The 19,729-nt window shown below is 44.9% G+C and overlaps 1 protein-coding gene across 1 annotated transcript in view; it reads right to left on the reverse strand.

Moving 5' to 3' along the window:
- The window catches only part of Grap2 (GRB2 related adaptor protein 2), a 60,855-nt gene that overhangs the window by 17,811 nt on the left and 23,315 nt on the right, over positions 1-19,729 (reverse strand). The window lies entirely within an intron of this gene.

The raw sequence follows: 19,729 nt of genomic DNA on the forward strand, positions 1-19,729 counted from the left end.
GGAAATGCAGGCCAACGACAGCCTTTTCCCTCTCCTTTCATCTCCCCTTGCCTGTCGCCTGGCCTGTAGTGGCCTGTCACCCCCTTCTGGGGGCATCTCTGTTTCCACTTGATAAGGACAGAAGGCTTGCTATCAACTGGAACTTGAGGCCCAAGGGGCTGGGGGAGACTGTTCTGTAAACACTGTCCCGAGGCTGTCCCTTGGCAGCTATATTTAACCAGGCGGTGTTAATTAGACAGATGCCATTTTCTCTTTTACATCTGAATCATTTAAGAGAATTAGATGGCCCGGCCAGTGGGGAGCTCAGCGTCCTTCTGCAGGGTTTTAGAGACTTGGAAGCATTTTGGTTTTTGAGATGACAGACTTGGTTGATCAAATTACTTATTTTATTATTGTAGCATAAACCAAGAACATTTTGGAAATTTTGATTTTCACATTTTTTAAATGAGTTAAAATTCTGGCCCCTCCTTGTAATGCATGAGACCTGTGTGAAGAAAGAGCAATGTATCAATCACCATATTACATTGAGCATGAAATTTTCTTTTTAGGAATCTGTGGAGATGTCATACAGAAAGCAAGAGAGAGAGAGAAGGGTAGAATCCTAGTTTTGTTGGTAAATAGCCATTTGATCTTGGGAAAGAAATTAAACCTCAGTTTCTTCATCTGTAAAATGGAGATCATGATATTCAATGAATAAAATTATGAGAGGAAATGAAATACTAGATGCAAAGTATTATGCAAATAAAGTTAAGGAGTATTGATGTTTTAAAATAATTTTATGAAATAAATCTTTCTCTAGCCAAAGCAACCAGGTTAGAAGCTGCATGACTTTCTTCTGATGTGTTCCATATCCTAGAAACTTTTCTCCCTGAAATGTGGCGCTGAGTCCCTGAGACTATCAAATCCTTTGATTCTCTGCTAAGACAGCTTACTGTCAGGGCCGAATCTGGAAAGCTGTGGTCTGGCATTTATGTTTCTCAAAAATTCCCTAAGTCTCAAACCCTTTGAGTGAGTTAGTAAGTAACCCTCAAACCTGGTGGACTTTCAGTGATCAGGAAACTGGGGCCACATCGTCCTCTCAGTTTGAATTTCTGCCCCAGTAGACAAGATTTGGGCAAATAAGGGAGGTGGCAGCAGGTGGCAGGATAAAGAGCAGAGAGCTCAGAGGATTAAAGCCAACTGTGACAGGGTGATAGCAAGGGGTTCGTGTCTCTAATTTTCCGTATTTGCTTGGTTTTCCAAAGGTAATTTCTAATGGCAAATATTACCGGTCCAAAGGTAAGTATTAAGTGAAAAATAGCTCAGAAGTCAAATAAAATGTCACAAATGGCTCTCGGAGCTTTTTCACCAGTTCAAACTTATTCCCAAACAACAAGGCAAATACACTTTTCGTACATCTTCTTCAAGATCTGTCCATCTAAAGCAAATTAACATTTTTTGTGACCTAGTTAACCCACTCCGCAGGAAGGAGAAGTCTGCCCTCCTTTGTTAATGCTAAATGTCTTTGCTGATTTGATTCACCCCATTAGGTCAACATGCAGAGCTTCTCCTAATTAAGGCCTTGCCTCTGGTTTGCAGGGGATATGGCTTCTGTGGGTCACCCTCATATAAAGCACAGTAGACACTGGTCACCTCAAGAGATCAAGTGTCAGGTGAATGGTTCTGAAAACCACGACCCCATTTCCATGCAAATTTACCTTAATAAGCAGAATGGAGACAAGGGCAAATCCTGACCATATCAGAAAGTCACATAAATTAGAGAGAAAGAGAGAAAGAAAAAAAGAAAGAAAAGAAAAAAGAAATATTCAAAGCATGCTCTAGGTGTGACCTTGAGCTTGGGAAGATCTCTCTGCCATTACATGTAACAGCTCAGGCCTGGGCGCTTGGTTCAGGCTGGCTGGGAAATCACTTGGGGGAGAAGGGCAAGGCAGAAGTGAAATTGTCTCTGAATACTGCCACTTCTCTCTGCCTTGCCCCAGGAGGCAGGCAGTGTGGCAAAGCCAGCCGCACACGCACATCTCAGAGCTCCCCAGCCTATAATATTAATTCTGGCTCCTAAAACACAATTAAACAAGCCCACTCTTTATGAAATCATTTTGCAAAAAGTGTATTTGCTCCCATTTCCATTTGTGAAATGAGATCTGCTCAGCGGCTGTTTGGTGGTGGGGGGAGATGTTCAAAGGTGGGCTGAGATATGTGCTATTTTTTATTAGAATCACAGGGCTTCACAAACCCCTCCTTTGAAGCATCCCTGGTAGCAGAGAATGGTAAATTATGTCACCCCCAGGGGCCAGTCTTCAGTCTGATCATTAAAAGGCACGGAAATTTATATCTCTATTTCTCTATGTCCATTAGTGTTAATTTTGAAAAGTTTTAAAATTACCACTAGGGAAAAAGAAAACTAATATAGTTTATTCAGTATGCATTGATTTGTTTTATAAGCTGTACCTGGCACCACTTCATATCACATTTGAGGAAAAAAAATATATGATGAAGATTAAAACCTGGGTAGCAGCAATTCAGAGAGGGAAAGAGAAAGACAGAGAACACAACAGATGACAGTCTGAATTCAAGAACGCAATGGAACCTTCTTGCTGCTGCCTGTAATTTCAGTGCTTCTGACCTTTGGGGGAGATGAAGAGTGACACTCCCTTTTGGAGAGTCTCACAGATGGATTCCGTGTGCTTTCCCTGCCAGTGATGGGCTGAGGAAATGGCTGAAATGTCACCTGCCATACAGTGCAAGAAGCTGCAGCCTCCAGGGGCAGCCGAGCGGCTTCCAGCAGCCTCCTCCCACACTGGCCCCCTTGATGATTCCATTTGTGGGGCCCTAATGCCATCTCTGCTGCTCCCCAGCCCCCTGCGACTCTCTCGCACATTTTCCATTAGCAGCTCTGTGACACAGACCTGCTTCACCACAGGGCAATGCCACACAGGACTGCCCTGACACGATTTTCTCTGCCCTTGCCTTTCCACATAAGCTTCTTTTACCACTGAAAACAAAACAACAAAAACCCTGAAAAATAATCAGGCTATCCAACAGGAATGCTCCTGGAATTCTAAAACACAGTCGCCATGGAGGACACAGAAACAAAAGGCCTGAGATGGCTCTTTAAAACAACCTCCACTTAAAAAGCAGATTTAAGTGGATTTGTTCAGAAACATAGTTACCATCAAAATGGAACCAGGCAATAAACTTCTTGAATAATGTCAGCTCCTCCTAAGTTGCCTATGAATAGCCAGGGTTTCCATTTTATGTATCTCTTAAAAAGAGCAATTGCATAAGGCCACAAAGCTAGGCAAAGATTAGGGCTTAGGACCCCGTGGAAGAGAGAGCTGGGTCCTAAATTGAATCAGCAATACCACTTCCTATTTTGCTGGGAAGATCTCTAATTTGAATACTTGCCCCAGTTTATGTTGTAATTCAGATAACATACTGTCTTGCAATTTTATAAAGAGAGAGAGAGAGAGAAAAAAAAAAGAGAAAGATTGCTTTTTATAACTTTTGCTGGTTGCATATTTATCAGGACATTAGCCACAAATGTAATTATCTTGGGTACGAAGTGAAGGGCATAGTGAAGACTTTACAGTTTAGGAGTTTGGCTGCAATTACCAAGAGAAACTTAGGAAAAAATGTAAAATTATACCAGTTATCTACTGTCATATAAAATAGACACTTAGAACAGTCTTTTCTTATTTACTTTGAGAAAGGCTCTCACCACGTTGCCCAGGCTGGTCCTAAACACCTGGGCTCAAGCCAACCTCCTGCCACAGACCCCCAAGTAGGCTGGACTGTGTGCATGTACCAGTGCATCTGCAGGAACCACTATCCTTCTGTAGGATAGGTCAAGCCCCTCTGGGACACAATCAGGGACAGCAATCCCTCGACTTGGAACTGACAGGCAAGGCCAGCTCAATTACTTTTCAGAAATAGGAAATCTTACGCTACCAGAAAAAAAAAAAAAAAGCAAAACAATTATAGCTAAGCCCCACTGTACACAATAGGAATGTTCTTGAAAAGTTATTATGAAGAGAGTATTTGTAAATGGAATCATATTAGCATGTATTATGGAGACTCATTCTACAAAGGAACCCTGTGGTGAATCCCCTTATCAAATGGAAAGGGAAATTTGTTATGCAAATAACTGCCTTTTAATTGATCTGTTTTAAAATCTGGGTTTTAACAGGCATTGAATCTTAGAGCACACCTGTGTATCGGCTCTGGATCCCCATATGGGGGCCAAATAAATATGAGTTTTCCCTGTTCTCAATTCCCAAAAGCACTTTGAAAACTATTGAGATAGAACATTCCACCTTGGAGAATAGATCAGGGGTCGAAAACCCTTTTCTGTAAAGGGCCAGAAATAGGAAATCCTTCTGGCTTGCCAAGCTGTGCGGTTTCTGTCGTCAATATCGAACTGTGCTGTTGTAGACAGAAGGCAGGCTTGGTGGTAAATGAATGGGCGTAGACTTGTTCCAATAAAACTTTACTTACAGACACTGAAATTTGAACTTCTATGTAATTTTTACATATCACACAGAACTATTATTCTTTTGTCCTGCCCACTCCCCCAACCATGGAATAAGATAAAAACCATCTTAGCTCAAGGACAAAAATACACGAAGGACTGGATCAGGCCCACTGGTGAGAGTTTGCCCATCTTTGCTGCACTTGTTTACATCTCTATCCTGTTTCCCCTAGTGGTTTACAAACTTCCAGAGGGGAGGGTTGCAGCTCAGTGGACAGCGTGAGCTTCGGAGTAGACGGACCTGGATTTGAATCTAAAATGTGCCATTTGCTTCCGTGTGCTATCACGTCCATGAAGTGGGAGCAGCCACGCTTACACTGTGGGGTCGCTGGCATGAGTGCATAGACACTGACGCATAGTAGGAGTCCCGTGAATGGTGGTTTCTGTCATTTACTGGTAGATTTCCTGTTACTTCCATCCAGTTCCTAGCTGAGTGAACGAAAGCATGACAAACGACCTGTCATTAGAGTTATAACTACAGTCCATTTCCGCAGGGAAGGGACAGCAAACAACAGGACCTACTTACAAGGATCAATGAATTTCCCACTCAGAGGTGCCACGACTTTTTAGCAAATCCTGCCACAGATAATGAAACACACATCCGCACTAAGAAGTCTGATTTTTTTTAATCCAATAGAGGGCAATGGTGCACCCCCAAACCGCTGACTGTAGCTTCTAACTTTCCTTTGCCTCTCTGAGGCCCATAATCTTTATTTAGATAGGTTTGGTGATTGTCCTCATTGTCCCTTGTGAGTTTTAAGGCACATAAACATTAACATTTCAGAGTCTAGCACCTATAAAACAGAGAATTGCTTAGGTGGAAGAGAATTAGAAGTCATTTTCTCCCACACATTTTCTAAAGCTTAAATTCGATCTGAGCATCCTGGCATGGTGGTCCCTATTCATCTCAGGGTGACAAGCGAGTCCCTTACTCTGCTTTTGACTCTGGGTTAATGATCCTGGGTTGAAACCTCTATTGTGTGGTTTTCTTTTATCTGAACCTTACAGCTGTGTTTGGGGCCTTTCTGACTTAGTAGGAATTGGATGTAGGCACAGGAAACAGAAAGGTTACAGATGGCCCTTCCTGAACATTTTTAAGCATAGGATAGACACCTACTTCACAGTTCACCCACCAGCCACTGCTTAAATATTCTAGAGACCCAAACCAATCTATTCTGGAGAAGTGAGGGGGTGGGGGAAGAAAGGCTGGAAGGCTGGGCCTAGCCAAGAGAACGAGAACTGGCCTTTCCACATTTGGGGCTCTCAAATGACAACATTTTTGTTTCATTCCATACCAGCAGAATCCCTGCTTGCAGGACCCTTCCTAATCAGCCGGCCGCTGAATGTCTAACAAGCTGCTGAATGTCTAACAAGGTGTACATATTTCTTTACTCCTCCTGCTCTTTTTTTTTTTTTTTTTTTTTTTTGTGGTGCTGGGGATTGAACCCAGGACCTTAGCGCATGCAAGGTAAGCTCTCTACCAACTGAGCAATATCCCCAGCCCTACTCCTCCTGCTCCTGAATTAACATCTAATTCATCTTCTGCAGTCTTTAAAATAGAGACCTCAAATTCTTTTTGAGTAAGATTTGATTCTGTTTTTTCTGGAGACTTGGATCTGAGGCCAGGCACACAGGGTGGGGTGGGAGTTGGGATGGCAGCAACTACAACTAGCTCCTGTGGGGCCATCTGGGTCCTCCCCACTTGACTTTTAGCAGATCAGCCTGCAGGTAGCCATGGACTTGGCGTAGCCATCAAAATCCTCTGCTTTAGGAGATTTGCAACCTTTGCTTATCTGGATCTCCCACATCAGAGACTCAGCGCCATTTCTTTTAGTTTCAATATCCCAGGAGAATAAGACAGCCCTTTCAATAGGACAGGTGCTCTCTCCAGGGGATGTAAACATCTCTGATTTTATTGCAACCAAAGTAAGCAAAGATGAGCAAAACACACCCACCAAAACATTTCTGGTTAGTTGGCTAAGATTCTCATCTGCTCTAAAAGCCTATCATAAGTGATTTTTTTTTTTTTTTTGCATAGGACATTCTTATTTTTCTCTTGTCCTCAAGTGACTCATTATTTTCCCCCTCCTAAGCCCCAGGAAAGCACAAATCTCCCATCATGAGTGTCGGGGTGGACAAATGGAACTAGACTGGGCCCTCTGCAGCATGTCCGAGAACAATAAGTCATTAGTGCTGGTCTGCTGGTGCCAGTCTTGGAGACCCTGAGGAAGTGGCTTTTGAATAGAAGCCACCAGGGTGCTCCCTGTCTCCCATCCATTCCTGTCCTGTGCGCAGGTGTGTTCCCCAAATAACAATTCATCCTCTCACGCTGCTTCTCTTCTGCAGAGAGCCGCTGACAGAGCTGTCTCTGATGACAGGCAACTAATGGGCAGCTGGGTTTTGAGCAAGATTCTGAGCCATGTGCAGGGGAGGGTTGCTTTTTCCTCCCTGTCTGGAAGGGAATGAGGCTCAGCCCATGACCCCCATGGCCAGGGTGGCTTTACCTGCCCTGACCTCTTACTGCCTCTCTGCCAGTCCCCTCCCACACATCCTTGGCCAAGATTTTAGCAATTCAGTCAGACCTGGGATCCCCAGCCCCTCTGAACTCTTTGGTCTCAAGATCTCTTCCTAGTTCCCAAATGGGGACCATCTCCTCAGTTGGAACGCATCTGATTTTCAGGTTTGGAAGCCAAATAAATATATTTACCAGACTTGTAGACAAACTTTTCACTACTAGAGAGTCCCTCTAAATCCCTTATATCCTTATTTAATCAAATTGCTGTTCCGCGGGTCCCTGCCTGTCACTGTGGATTATGGAGATTTCATGGGTCTCAAGGATGACTTTTTTGTTTTTAATTAGCTCCTTTTTTTCCCTGCTTATGACTTTTTTTTTTTGGTGGGGGGTAGTTTGCGAGGGGGGAGGATAAGAAGGAAGAGAAGTAGAAGAGGAGATAAGTGGGGAGAGTGTCCCCTGCAGGTCCCCTCTCTTGTCCCTGTCTTGTAACTTGAGTGATAATAGAGACAAAGCCTAGATCGTTGTTTTCTTTTCCTTCTATGGCCTATTTATTGCCTTTACTCTTCTTTAATTCACTCCAGTCTAGTTTATATAATTGACCTTTTTTTAAAAAATTCAAGGCTTATCACATCAAATCTCATTTGTCCTCAAACTTTTTTTGTAAGAAAAAAATTTTTTAAAAAATGCTTTGCACCCAAATTCCACTTTTTTCCTGACTTACCACTGTGCATGGTGAGGCTGCCCCACAGTGGAAGGCTGCAGGACCTGGGTGTTAGACCTGCTTTCAAGCCTCAGGTCGTGCTGTTCATTTGGTAGCCAGGGGACCTTAACCTCTCTGAGCCTCAATTTCCTCTCCAGGACTTCAGAGGGCAATGCTCACCCCATGGTGTCACGGGGCAGTGCGTGCAGAATGCCTGGACATCCAACCGTCTATTCCTCCGAAGCATTTTTGCATTTCAGTGATCTACCAACATTTCTCTCATAGAGAAAAAACAAATTTCAAAACTGTTTTAAAGAGTGTTAAATCCACCAAGCATATGCTTCTTTTCAGGCTTTCAAGCCCCCACGTCCTCCTGCTTTTCCTGGGCAAGGACTAGCTTTCCTCTGCTGGCGATGGCACCTCAGCTGCTGTGTTATCCAAAGGTGTGACCCCACCCGGGTGATCAAGGCGGCCCAGGGAGTGGGGAGAGAAGATGGGGCCAGCTGAGGGGAAATGGGAGAGGGGGGGCGAGAAGCAGCACCCTGACTTGCTTCCATGCACTGCCCTCCACCCTGAGCTCAGTCCCCAGGTTGGTGACTTTACACAGGAAGCACCCGGACAGCGCGGGAGGGAACATGCTGCCCAAGCCTCGACAACGTCTGCAAGCACACACCGGCAGAGAGTAAGTTATCACTCATCAATAAGGTCTGTCACCTGCCAGGGGCTTCACAAACGGTCACCCTCTGCAACATTTATTATTATTATTAATCACCATTCACGTTTTATAGATGAGAAATGGAGGGAGAGAGGTTAAGAGTCCATGTTGTTGGCTCCTAAGGCTGTGTGCTGTCTTTCCTGTTTCACCTGGCCTCTGTTGACACTCAATGACAAGACCTGGTACTAGTTCAGGATAATTGCTAACAGGCTTAGGCCCTTTGAACCTTCCCGAGCAGCTGTCCTCTAGTGAAGGAATTGACAGCAGCAATTCTTACCCATGAACTTCATGCCCATTACTTCTTGGTCAAAGGGGCAAAGACTGTAATAAACCTGGTTGACCTTGGTCCAAGCAATCAAGTGCTTTAAGGCAATTGCAAAATGGGAACCAATGTCAGTTCACGAACTTACAAGCTGCTGCTCTTCCGCCCCTTCTTTTCTCTCAATGTCACCCTTTTCTCCCATCATCAACTTTCCCCATGTGTTTCCCAAATTCTTTCCTTTTCTCCTTGAAACATTAAAGACTTCCCCTGAATCTAGTTTGAAAAAGTGATGTCGAAGATACTTCTGTTTTTAATACTCCTGCTCCTCTCTTATTAAAATGACACCACAAACACTTCAATCCAAAAGAACAGAAACGGAACACCCAGTGTCCTCGGGCCCCCTGGAGATGTTACTCCCAGCCCTGCTCTGCAGACAGACTGAGGTTGCTCTGGCTGGTTCCTTGTTGTATCCTTATTGTTTCCTGAAGCTATGACAACTGTCTACAGACACGCCATGAGCCCCGCCAGCAAAACCAAACACAGATGAAGCATTAAAAACACCACCCAGAATCAGAAATCATTTCCTGAACCCCATCAGAAGGGTGGGAGGGGAGCCAAGTACAGAGAGGAGGGTAAGAAAGAGACAGACATTTTACAAAATTAGCCTCCTTTTTTTTTTTTTTTTAACTCTCCATTTCTATTCACACCATGATCTCCCTTCAAATACATCATTGAGATTTTATGGTGGCTTCTTTTTCTTCTCTTCCCTTCTGTTCTCTTCATGTTTGTTTTTATCGATTCAAGCTCTGAATGCTCAGCTTATTTATCATAGGTTTGAAAGCCTCCATCTTTTTGCTGTGTTGTCACCAGAGCTGTGACATCTTTCACAAATGCTGCATATATGCTTGGTGTCCCCTGTCCTTTTCCTCGACATCTGAGCCCAGGGCCATGGTAATTCTTACTTGGGCAAAGCGCAGAAAGTGTAGAATAAATGACTACCTGACCAAAACTACCTTAATCTTTTTGTCACTTTTACTTATGTTCCCAAGCCACCGTTTATTACTGGAATGCTGGTCATTTTTTTTAGCTCCAAAGCTTGCGAAAGTGAAGATTAACTCTTAGGATCACTTATCGGGCGGTAGTCGATAAGTCTATCCCTGAAAAGTTAGAGGTAATGACATTTTTAGGTAGCAAGTCACCGGTAAAGGTACAGTTGGGCTAGGGCACTAAAATTTGTCAATCAAAGGGAGATATTGTGAGTTCCCCTCATCCAGTGAATAATTAGAATTTTCTTGTTTTTGGAAAATTAGAGATTCCTAGCTCAAGTTCGGTTAAGCTTTTTGAAGACCATGTTTTTCTGCCCTTTCTCTTTCCATGGTGCCAGGAATTGAATCCAGGCCCTTATCCACTGACAGGCAAGCGTGCCACCACTGAGCTAGATACCTAGTTCCAGTTCTCTCTTTTTTTTTTTTTTTCAGTTGCCAGTTTTGGTCAAGAGAGGCCTCAAATCCTAGGTTCTCAAAAATGGAAGTTGTTCCCAAAGCTGGTGGGTCTTTCCCTAAATCACTGTGCTGAGATCCAGCCCGAGGGCGACTCCGGAGAGGGGATTAGAAGGAGAGAGAAAGAGTGAGTTAATGGCTTGGCGAGTTGCTGATATTGGACCAAAAGTCCTCTCCTTTCAGTCTGAATTTGGCCCTAAGAAGTGACAAGCAAAAGTAACTACAGCAAAACCCTCACACTTCTTGTTTCTAAACTTGAATATCCCCAGAGTCCCCCACCCCCCACTCCTCATCTCCTGGTCCTTTCCTTGAGGTCTTAGTTATCGGCTGTGTTCAAAAGGCATTGCCCAGCCTGAACTCCACCCTGCAGATGTGGCCTGCGCTGCAGCACAGGACGGTTGCGCGGCCAGGATGGTTGCTCAGGAGGCCCACAGCCCAACAGCAGGAACTCCGGCTCAGCTGCTGCCGCCAAGCCAGGCATCACCACCCCTGTGATGGACTTTTGGACCCAAAATGCAGGTCTCTCCCCTGCATGGAGCCTTTCTGACTTTCATCTTGTTTTTAATTCCTCCCTTTCAGCCAATTAATTGCTTAGCCCATGACAGTTCCTTCGGGCCTGAATTTCTACTCTGACTCCCTGGTTTTATCTTTCAACTCCTTGTCCAGAAGTGAATTTCCTGCCTTTTGGTTCTTATTTCATAATAAATAGACACTGACTTTGGAGCCAGGCATAGCTTCCTTCATGCACCATGTGGCCACCAGCAAACTGGCCCTCTCTGGACTCTCACTTTCTTTAGCTAAACTCTCCCTGGAGGGTGACATAATCCCGTTAATCAGCGTCCTTTGAGTAGCAACTACAAACCCATCAGATTAAGCAGCTTTCCGACCCATCTTCATTCTGTCCTCTAGAGTTGCCTGAGAAGGACAACCAAAAGCCTTGCTGAAACCCAGCTGTGCTGTGCCGTGGCCCTGTCTTTCTGTGCCAGTCTGATCACCCTCTGGGAAAAGGAAGTGCACTGTAGCAGGGTGATCTCCTCCTTCAGGACCGAATTTGGGGAGATGCCAAGTGGAAGGAATTCATGTGCGCTCTTGTTTTCCTCCTTAGTCTTTCTGTCCCCTCTCCTTTTCCTCTTTTCTGAGCCATAGAATTTCTTTTTGTCACGCCTTTGAATGGGTTCTGTCACCTTACCATGCCCCTATTCTCCCTCCACCTTACTCCCCTGTTTGTGGAGCAAAGACCTCTGTGTGTTGAAGCCTCTGACACAGACTTTCTGAGGATGATTTTCCCATTCAGAATTGTCAGTCACGTTGTCATGTGACCTCCCAAGCCACTCAAGCCTTTCTTGTGGTCATGCCAGGCCTTCAGCAATCTCTCCCCAGCCTGTCTTTCAAAACTGACTTCAGAATCCACCGATGCATTGCAAACCTGCCTTAGGGAAAGGGAAAGGCCTCTCGCGGTTCTCTAAGCGCCCACCTGCACCTTTGCTTCGGCTCTGGCCCTCTCACCCCAGTATGTGTGGGGCTGTGAGGTTGTTCCCTGCACAAAGGCCCCTGGCTGAGACTGTAATGGGGGCTGAAACCCATCTGTTGTTCTTCTAACCAAGCTGTGTGTCTTGGCGTGGGGCTGCATCTGTCTAGGTTTAGGGGCACATTTTACTTAAACCAAGGTACATGGTCCAACTTCAATGGCTCCTTGGGCCTTACTTGGGGCCTGCTCCCATGACATCCTGTGGTTTGCCACTCTTTTTCTTCTCTGGGGCTTGATGTATGTACCCCTTGCCTAGTGCTGTGGCTATGTATGTGGTGTGAGGGGACAAGCACCTGGGCTTCAGAGCCAGGGTTTTCCAAAGTTCAAACCATGGCTCTCCCATCAGCCATCTGGGTAACCCCAAGCAAGTTAATTAGGCTCTCTGAGCCTCAGTTTCTTTAGTTTAAAAACAAGAATAATAATACCACCTGCCTTTACGTGTTCCTGGGAAGAAGATTTGAAATATCCTCCTAAACCACTAGCACAGTGCCTGACACACAGTAGGTCTGCAATACTCATTAGTTATTGTTATTTTAATGCATATTTTCTCAGTAACAACTATCCAAATGCATAGTTCACAGGAAATCTGAATGGGGAAATCCACACCTTGCTAAGTAGGGTTTCTAGATGAAATACAGAATACGCCATTAAATGTAAATTTTAAATAAATAAACATAAAATTTTAGCCTGAGCAGATCCCAAATATTTAACCTTCTCAAAGTGGTAGAACAGAGCATTGCTGAGAAAGACAGCAAGGAGTCATTTACTTCTTTCTGCACCGCCCCCCTTTGCCTCACTCAATGCCTGTCGCACAAAATCTCTTCCATGAAAACCGGGGAGTGTGGTAGCCTGGAGGATCAGATCTGCAGTCCTAGAGTGAAGTCTTTAGAGTTTTTTTCTGTTCTTTCTCTTTGTGGTGCTGGGGATGGAACCCAGGGTCCTGTGTATGCTAGGCAAGTGTTCTACCGCTGAGCCGCAGCTCCAGGTTTTATAGTTTCTTCTGCAGGTTGTGGTTTGCATGCAGAAGTACATATTCTCATTCATACATCCTGTGAGCACAAAATGTCATACCTCCTATTTTTTCTACTGTCTTGTATGATTTGCTACTTCTAATATCGTTATGGGTCAGAGGCATGTTTTTGCCATTATGCATTCTGTAACACTATGTGTTTTGATAAGTAGGTTTTATATATTTATGATTTTTTTCAATCCACAGTTGTGCCAAAGCAGGAATCTCTGTCCTCTTAACAAATTCAGATATTTCTCTTGTGCTGGGTGCAGTGTACATGCCTGTAATCCCAGCAGCTCAGGAGGCTAAGGCAGGAGCATCATGAGTTCAACGCCAGCCTCAGCAACTTAGCAAGGCCCTAAGCAACGTAGTAAGACCCTGTCTCAAAACAAAAAATCAAATGGGCTGGGGATGTGGCTAAGTGCCCATGGGTTCAATCCCTAGTACCCAAAACAAACAAACAAACAAAAACAGATATTTCTCTTGTGATTATTCTGGCATTTCATGTTGTTATTTTCAAATTCATTATCTACTTCCTGTACCCATAACTTGTCGAATTTTTCTGTGCTTGGCATTTGGACCACAGTATAAAATTCCTGGGCACTAGTCCCAGTATATTATTAGTAATCCCATCACATAGTCACCAGATTGGCCTTTGCCTGTATCACCCAGGTACCTAGTCCTGGTGACAAATCATCCCGGAATTGGTTGGTGACATCATCCTTCCTTCATGTGACTTGTGCCTTCCTAGAACCTCCTTTCTTCCTGGAACCATTTTAGAGGATGTTACTAAACCACCAGCAGTACCAAATGTGGTTCTGCACTTTTCCTGATCTTCTTTTTCTATTCTTTCATTTCAGATCCTCCACCACTGACCACCTGCCCAGATCCTTATCTCTCATTCTGACTCTGTCTGCACCACCAGGAGTGGCAATTTCTCCCTGGGTAATTCTCAGACTTTCTGATGCTCAGCCTCACTGGGCTCCTGCTCGTCCCCTCCCTCCCAGGGCAGCTCCCTGTGTTTTATGCATTTGCTCAACAGCCTTCCCCTGGCCCTGGTGCACTCTATGGCAGGCATTATGTGGCACACGGAGACCCAGAGTGGACCAGAGAGCCCACCCCAGATCTCGGGGGGGGCTCACTGTCTGGCTGAAAGGACAACAGATTTAACCAAAGATGTGGGAACCCCCATGGTAAAGAAGCCAACCCCAAGTGACTGAGAAGCATAGGGAGAGACCCCTATTGTGACCTGGGCTGGACACAGGTGTAGGAGGGACAAAGAAAGCATTCCAAATGAGGTGACAATTGAACTGAGTCTTGCAGACAAGTAGCTATACAGAGAAGAGAGCACAGATGTCACTCACAAAAGAGAGTGATATATGCAATAGGAGGAAGGGACCCAACAGGTTATTATGGTCATTGTGGACTGGCAGGAGATGGACTGGTGATCAGGGAGGAGGCAGGTCCCCAAAAGCAGTGCATAGTGTGAGAGGGTGTTGGACTCCATCCCCAGGGTGGTGGGGAGTCGCTGAAATGTGTGATAACATTCTATTAGGGAACTTGTAGCCTGGTGGCAGAATGAAGGTTGGGAGTCAGAATTACCTGAGGTGGAGAAACTATTGCAGTAATCTTGGTCAGAGTTGACGAAGACTGAGTTGTGACGGAGAGAGACCATGCTCTTTCTCTCGACCAGGGGCCTTTGCCTGTGCTTTTGTCAGCCATAGTACATGGTTAGTCATTTTGGCGCATATGGTACTTGCAAGAATATGAGAAATACTGTCCCCACAAAGAATCTAACAATTAAGAACTATTATGATATTCAGGAAACTGAGGCTCAAAGAACTTAAATAGTTGCCCAAGTTCCCATGTACCAAAAAAAAAAAAAAAAAAAAAAAAAAGAATAGAGCCAGGATTTAAACTTAACCTCTGCACTTATATTCTCCCTTAGCTCAATTCTAGAGAATTCCTATGAATTATCCACCATTTGGAAATGGCTACATGGCAGAGAAGAGCCTGGGATGGCACTGTCCAGTAGAAGTAAAATATGAGTCACAAATGCAAGCCACACTTGTCATTTTAAATATTCTGATGACACATTAGAAAGTAAAAGGAAATAGTTTTTGATAATTTATTTTACTCTACCCAATGTAGCCAAAATACTGTCATTTCCATTGAAATCAATAGTAAATGTTGCTGAGATCATTTGCATTCTTTTCTTTGAAACCCAGTGTGTATTTATGCTCACATAGAAGTCCTTGGGATAGCATAAGACTCCATGACTTCTAGGTTTCTGCTGTGGGCATTTTGGTAAATGGTAGAAGCATTTCCTGATATAAGAGAACACAGGTGGAGTTTGAAATGCTTGTGAAGCTCATAGGCAGAGACTCCTACTCTCTGGGTAGTTGTGTTTCTCAGCGAAAAAGTCTGGGTAGAGATAGACATTTGGGGTCTGTACCAGTAGATGTAGATGGTTGTCAAAATCCTGAGTAAGAAAGAACCAGCCCAGAGAGATAACCTCAAAGGACTGAGCTCAGAGACACACAGAAAGGGCTGAGGTGCCTTGCCTGGTGGGTTCTTCTGCAGCCCCAGGGGATGGGAAGAAAGGAGGACAAGGTGAGAATGGGCACAGGAGATAGTTTGTGCAGGTGAATGGGTGGGGGAGACAGGAAGTGGGTGGCTTTCTAACAGAATGTTGCCTGGTGGTTCATGCAGCCCATTTAATTTTCTTTCTTCTGTTCCATAGAGAGGGAACCCTCACTTTTATCCCTGACAGCTCACAAAATCTACATATGAAAAGAGCAGGACAAGACAAACAAAATGGAAGTATTTATCTAGCCAGGAACCAAAACCAAGATGAGCACTATTTCTCCATTAGCCACGCCACTCATGCCCTTTTTTCTTCCTCTCACTCCTTAAACTTTTCATTTGGAAGTAATTGCAGATCCACAGGAAGTTGCATGTATAGTAGAGAGAGGGTCCTTCCATTCATCACTTTACCCAATATAGCCAAAATTCTGAAATCTGTGTGCAGACACCTAACCATCACCAATGGTGACTCTTGTATAGTATCAAAGCCAGGCAACTGGCCTGGGCCTGGTATCACTAACTAGGTTTCTGTCTCATTTGCTACTTCCTAACTCAAAGTATTCGGAGTCAAAAGAATCAAAATGATGTAAGAAATGAGGTTCAGCCAGGTCAAGAGCTTTGTGTGTATCCAGGGGATTTTTAATCCCCGTAATGAAATGGCATGCATCAACTAATGAAAAGCCACCTAAACATTCAGGACAAAAGTCCCTTCTTACAACCATGTGTAATTTGCACAGTGTGATGTTGAAAGCCAGAGGCAAGAGTCGGATTCAGAGAATAGAGGAATTGAAATATTAATTCCTTCAGAGCCCTTCCTCCACCCTTATCAAGATAACCTGCCCCTGTTCCAACCTGTTGCTAAGGTAACCTGTCTCAGGGATTGTCCCTTGGTACAGGGAGTTGTTAATTACGCCCCCTTCCTGCTCAGATGGCTCCAACTTGGCCCCTGTGGCCCATCTGCGTCTCATCTCACAATTTGGCCATCTCACGGAGCATCTCCTGGGCCTAGTCACGTAGGCAGGAAGGAGAAAGATAAGGGGAAGAGAGCAGTACAACAAATGAAGCCTAGGACATATAAAAAGGCAAAACACCCTTGCTTCTTGGGATGTCAGGATTCCAACTATGCCCCCCACCTTATATAGTACCAAAGCCAGGCAACTTCTCCCTCCTCACTTATAAATATATAAAACCTACCCCTTTTAAAATAAACCCTGCTTTATATGCTTGCCTCCTCCTGCTTCTCTAGTGTTGTCCTTCAGCATGTGAGGGAGCAGGACTCGTCACCGGTAACCAGCGGTATCAATGTGGTTAGATGGGGCTCTTCATTGTCTGCTTGGCTTTATCTCATTATGGTGAACAGACTGTCTGTGGTCCCCATCAGTATCTACAATGAGGACAACGAGGCGCAGGAGAGAGATGTGCGTTTTGTTTGGCTATGCAGCCTGGCCTTGCTGACTGTGAAACATAAGGTCCAGTTAGGAACCAGGAGCTCTTGGTAGATGGTCACATCGGGCCTCTGTCTACACAACAGAAAACCGCTAGTTTAGGAGGGAGCTAGCTTTCAGCTGGGTGACTTGGTCACCCAGCTTTCAAATGAAGAGAATTTCAGAGGAACCCAGGGCACCTCAGTAAGTGTCAGGGATTTAACTGAATCTGCTTGCTAAACAATCAGACCTGAAGGAGTTAGGCACATTCCTCAAAAGCAGAATCAAACAAAGAGAGCAATGAGAAGTCCCTTGGCTTCAAGGGAATAAATGTCAATGAGAAAGAATTAAGCCAACTCGAAGAGCACGGTCCAGCTGCCACGGTTCAGCCAGATGAATGACCCATTTGTCAGCAGACAGTGAGACAGCTCACTGTGTTTTCACAGCAAGTGGTAATTTGCTAACAGGTAAATACAAAGTGACTTTCTTTTTCCCTTGGAGATACATGAACTCTGGTTCTCAAAAAATAGCATATCTGGCAAGAAAGCAGTAGACAGGAAAAAAAAAAAAAAAAAAAGCCCTAAACCAAAACCCAAAAACAAACCAGGTGCTTCATCCATTAAGATTCAAAAAGCAAAGGAAAGACATATTTCTGGTAGCTTGGTAAAAGGGGTTTGGCCTTGACAATTTCTGGGCAGCTGGAGGAGGAAAAAATTGAGCAGGATTCAGTTGGATCTGGGTGGCCGGATGCCTTGAGGCAAAGCAATCCCTATAAATGACATTTCTCCTCCCTTGGTCCCTCACTTATTTTGGGCACCTGTATTTTGCCTCCAATGTCTTTGTGTTCTGGATCTGTGTGAACTGTGATCAAATACAGTTTGGTGGATTCAGGAAGATAGGCACGAGGACATTTTGTAGTGGTAAAGACAAACTATAGGCTGAAGGGGACAGGCCTGAGGGAAGAGCCTCTTTACCTTGTTGTAGCCACTGGGCAGCGTCCATGGCTTTCAAGGGGTGAAACTAAATAGCATGCATGTGACAGAGGTGGAAAAACAGCTGGAATCAGCTTAGCTCTATCAAATAGTCAAGGGTGAGAAAATAAGTCATGTCTTTGATTGACTGTCCCTGCCATGACATGACTTCTATTATCAATATCCCCTGCAATAATGCAATTTGGGTATTCCTCTCCGACCCTGGCCATTTGTTTGGGGCTCAGGAGACACAGCCAGAGTTTTGCAATCTGTGCAGTTGTTTAACTAGACCCTGCTCTCCAGTGTGACAATAGGAACGCCACCAGATGTGATTGACATGCGCCTCCTTTTTTCAGCTGTTTAAATGTGAGAAATTCCTCCCGCATCCAGTCCTTTGCAGGAGACTATTTTTATCTGGATCTTTCAAACCCAGCTCCCAGACACATCACAGGAATTCCCACCAAAGTCCCACAAGTCAGTAATGAAACAAACCCACGGCCAGAGGGATCCGCGCACATGCGCGACAGACAGGGTGGTGGGCCCTGGACCACAATGTTCCCTGCCGTCACTTTGAACTGCAGAGAAGCTAAGTGGGGGCAGCATGGCCGACAGGACAGAATGAAAATGTGCTCAACATCGCATCTGGTTTCTCTTCTCTTTTCAGAAGTGAACATGAAAAAGAGAGAGAGAGAAGCAAAGAGGGAAAATGAGGAGAGACAGGGCCCCTTCTGGGGAAAATGATTTTAGTCCTGAATTCTCTCCACTGTGCATTACACCTCTGGAAGCCAGTGACCGTCTTTGCTGAGCACTGGGTGACATGCTGGGTTTGATCCAGGCTGGAGCCAGGCAACGGGTGGCAGCTTCTGCCTCAATCTTTCTGCGTCTCCCTTCCCCATTCCAATCACGATAAATATATTTATACTCACTTGATCATGTCAGCCAGACAATGCTCCTTAATTGGCAGTGATCAGGGTTCCAGAATTGCTTGGGCAAACCTGCTGTCTCGCTATCAGGCAAAGCGATAAGGGGTCGCTAATGCAGTCCCCGTTAACAATTTCCAACGGAATAAGAAGCAATCCCTCGACTCATGCATGGCAATGAATTTTCCAAACAGCTCCTAAGAGCCAGCCCTTGAGGAACTCAGACTTACGTGAACCTGCCCAGCATAGAATGCTTTATAAATCTCCCCCACCCCCACTCGTGCACATAGAGAAAACCATAGCCACTTCCTTCTGCTGGAGGTTCGTTTGTTCTTTTGCACCCCCCACCTCTTTTCCTTTTATTGGGTTTATGGAGCTAACTGTCATTTTTGGTTCTTGGTTCTCTGTAAATTTCAGGGACATCTGGCGCACAGTTTACTGCGCTTGCTAGCTCTGGTATTTGTAGATATGCTCGCACTCTCTGCTGCGTGTGCATGTTAACACTCCACATACATAATTTATGCATGCATAATTTGGGACTTGAGTGTCTAGGTTTATTTTGACATTTAAGGCTAACTACACAGTGCAGATCCTAGGTAATTACTCAATAAATATTTATGAAAAGAACGAATGCACCAAGAAGACACAGATAGGCAACTGTCGTTCCTTCATCCGACACTTGAATGTCTGGTAGGCACGAGGCACTGTGCTAGGTGCTGTGTTCAGCGATGAATACCTACAGCCCTGCCCTCAGGGGGCTCTCAACTGAGGGACGTGGGGCAAACACAGACAGGCAATTATAAGGCAAGGAGACCCTGTGACAGAGCCCTGTGCCTGGCAGCATGGAGCTCCAAGGAGGGAGAACTCTGTTCAGCTAAGCAAGGGACTGAGGTCTTGGAGGGTGTCCTGGGGTGAGGGACACACAAGGTTCCAGACCAAGAGGACAGCACAATCCACAGCAGGAGGCCAGATATGAAAGGGGAGCTCAGGAAGGCAGTGAGGCAGGGAGCTAGCGGAGGTGAGATGGGGACTCTGCAGGGAATGCACCTGGGGGCCTTAGAATAGGGCAAAA

Source organism: Urocitellus parryii, chromosome 5, assembly GCF_045843805.1.
Source record: "Urocitellus parryii isolate mUroPar1 chromosome 5, mUroPar1.hap1, whole genome shotgun sequence".
In the NCBI taxonomy this organism is placed as follows: domain Eukaryota; kingdom Metazoa; phylum Chordata; class Mammalia; order Rodentia; family Sciuridae; genus Urocitellus; species Urocitellus parryii.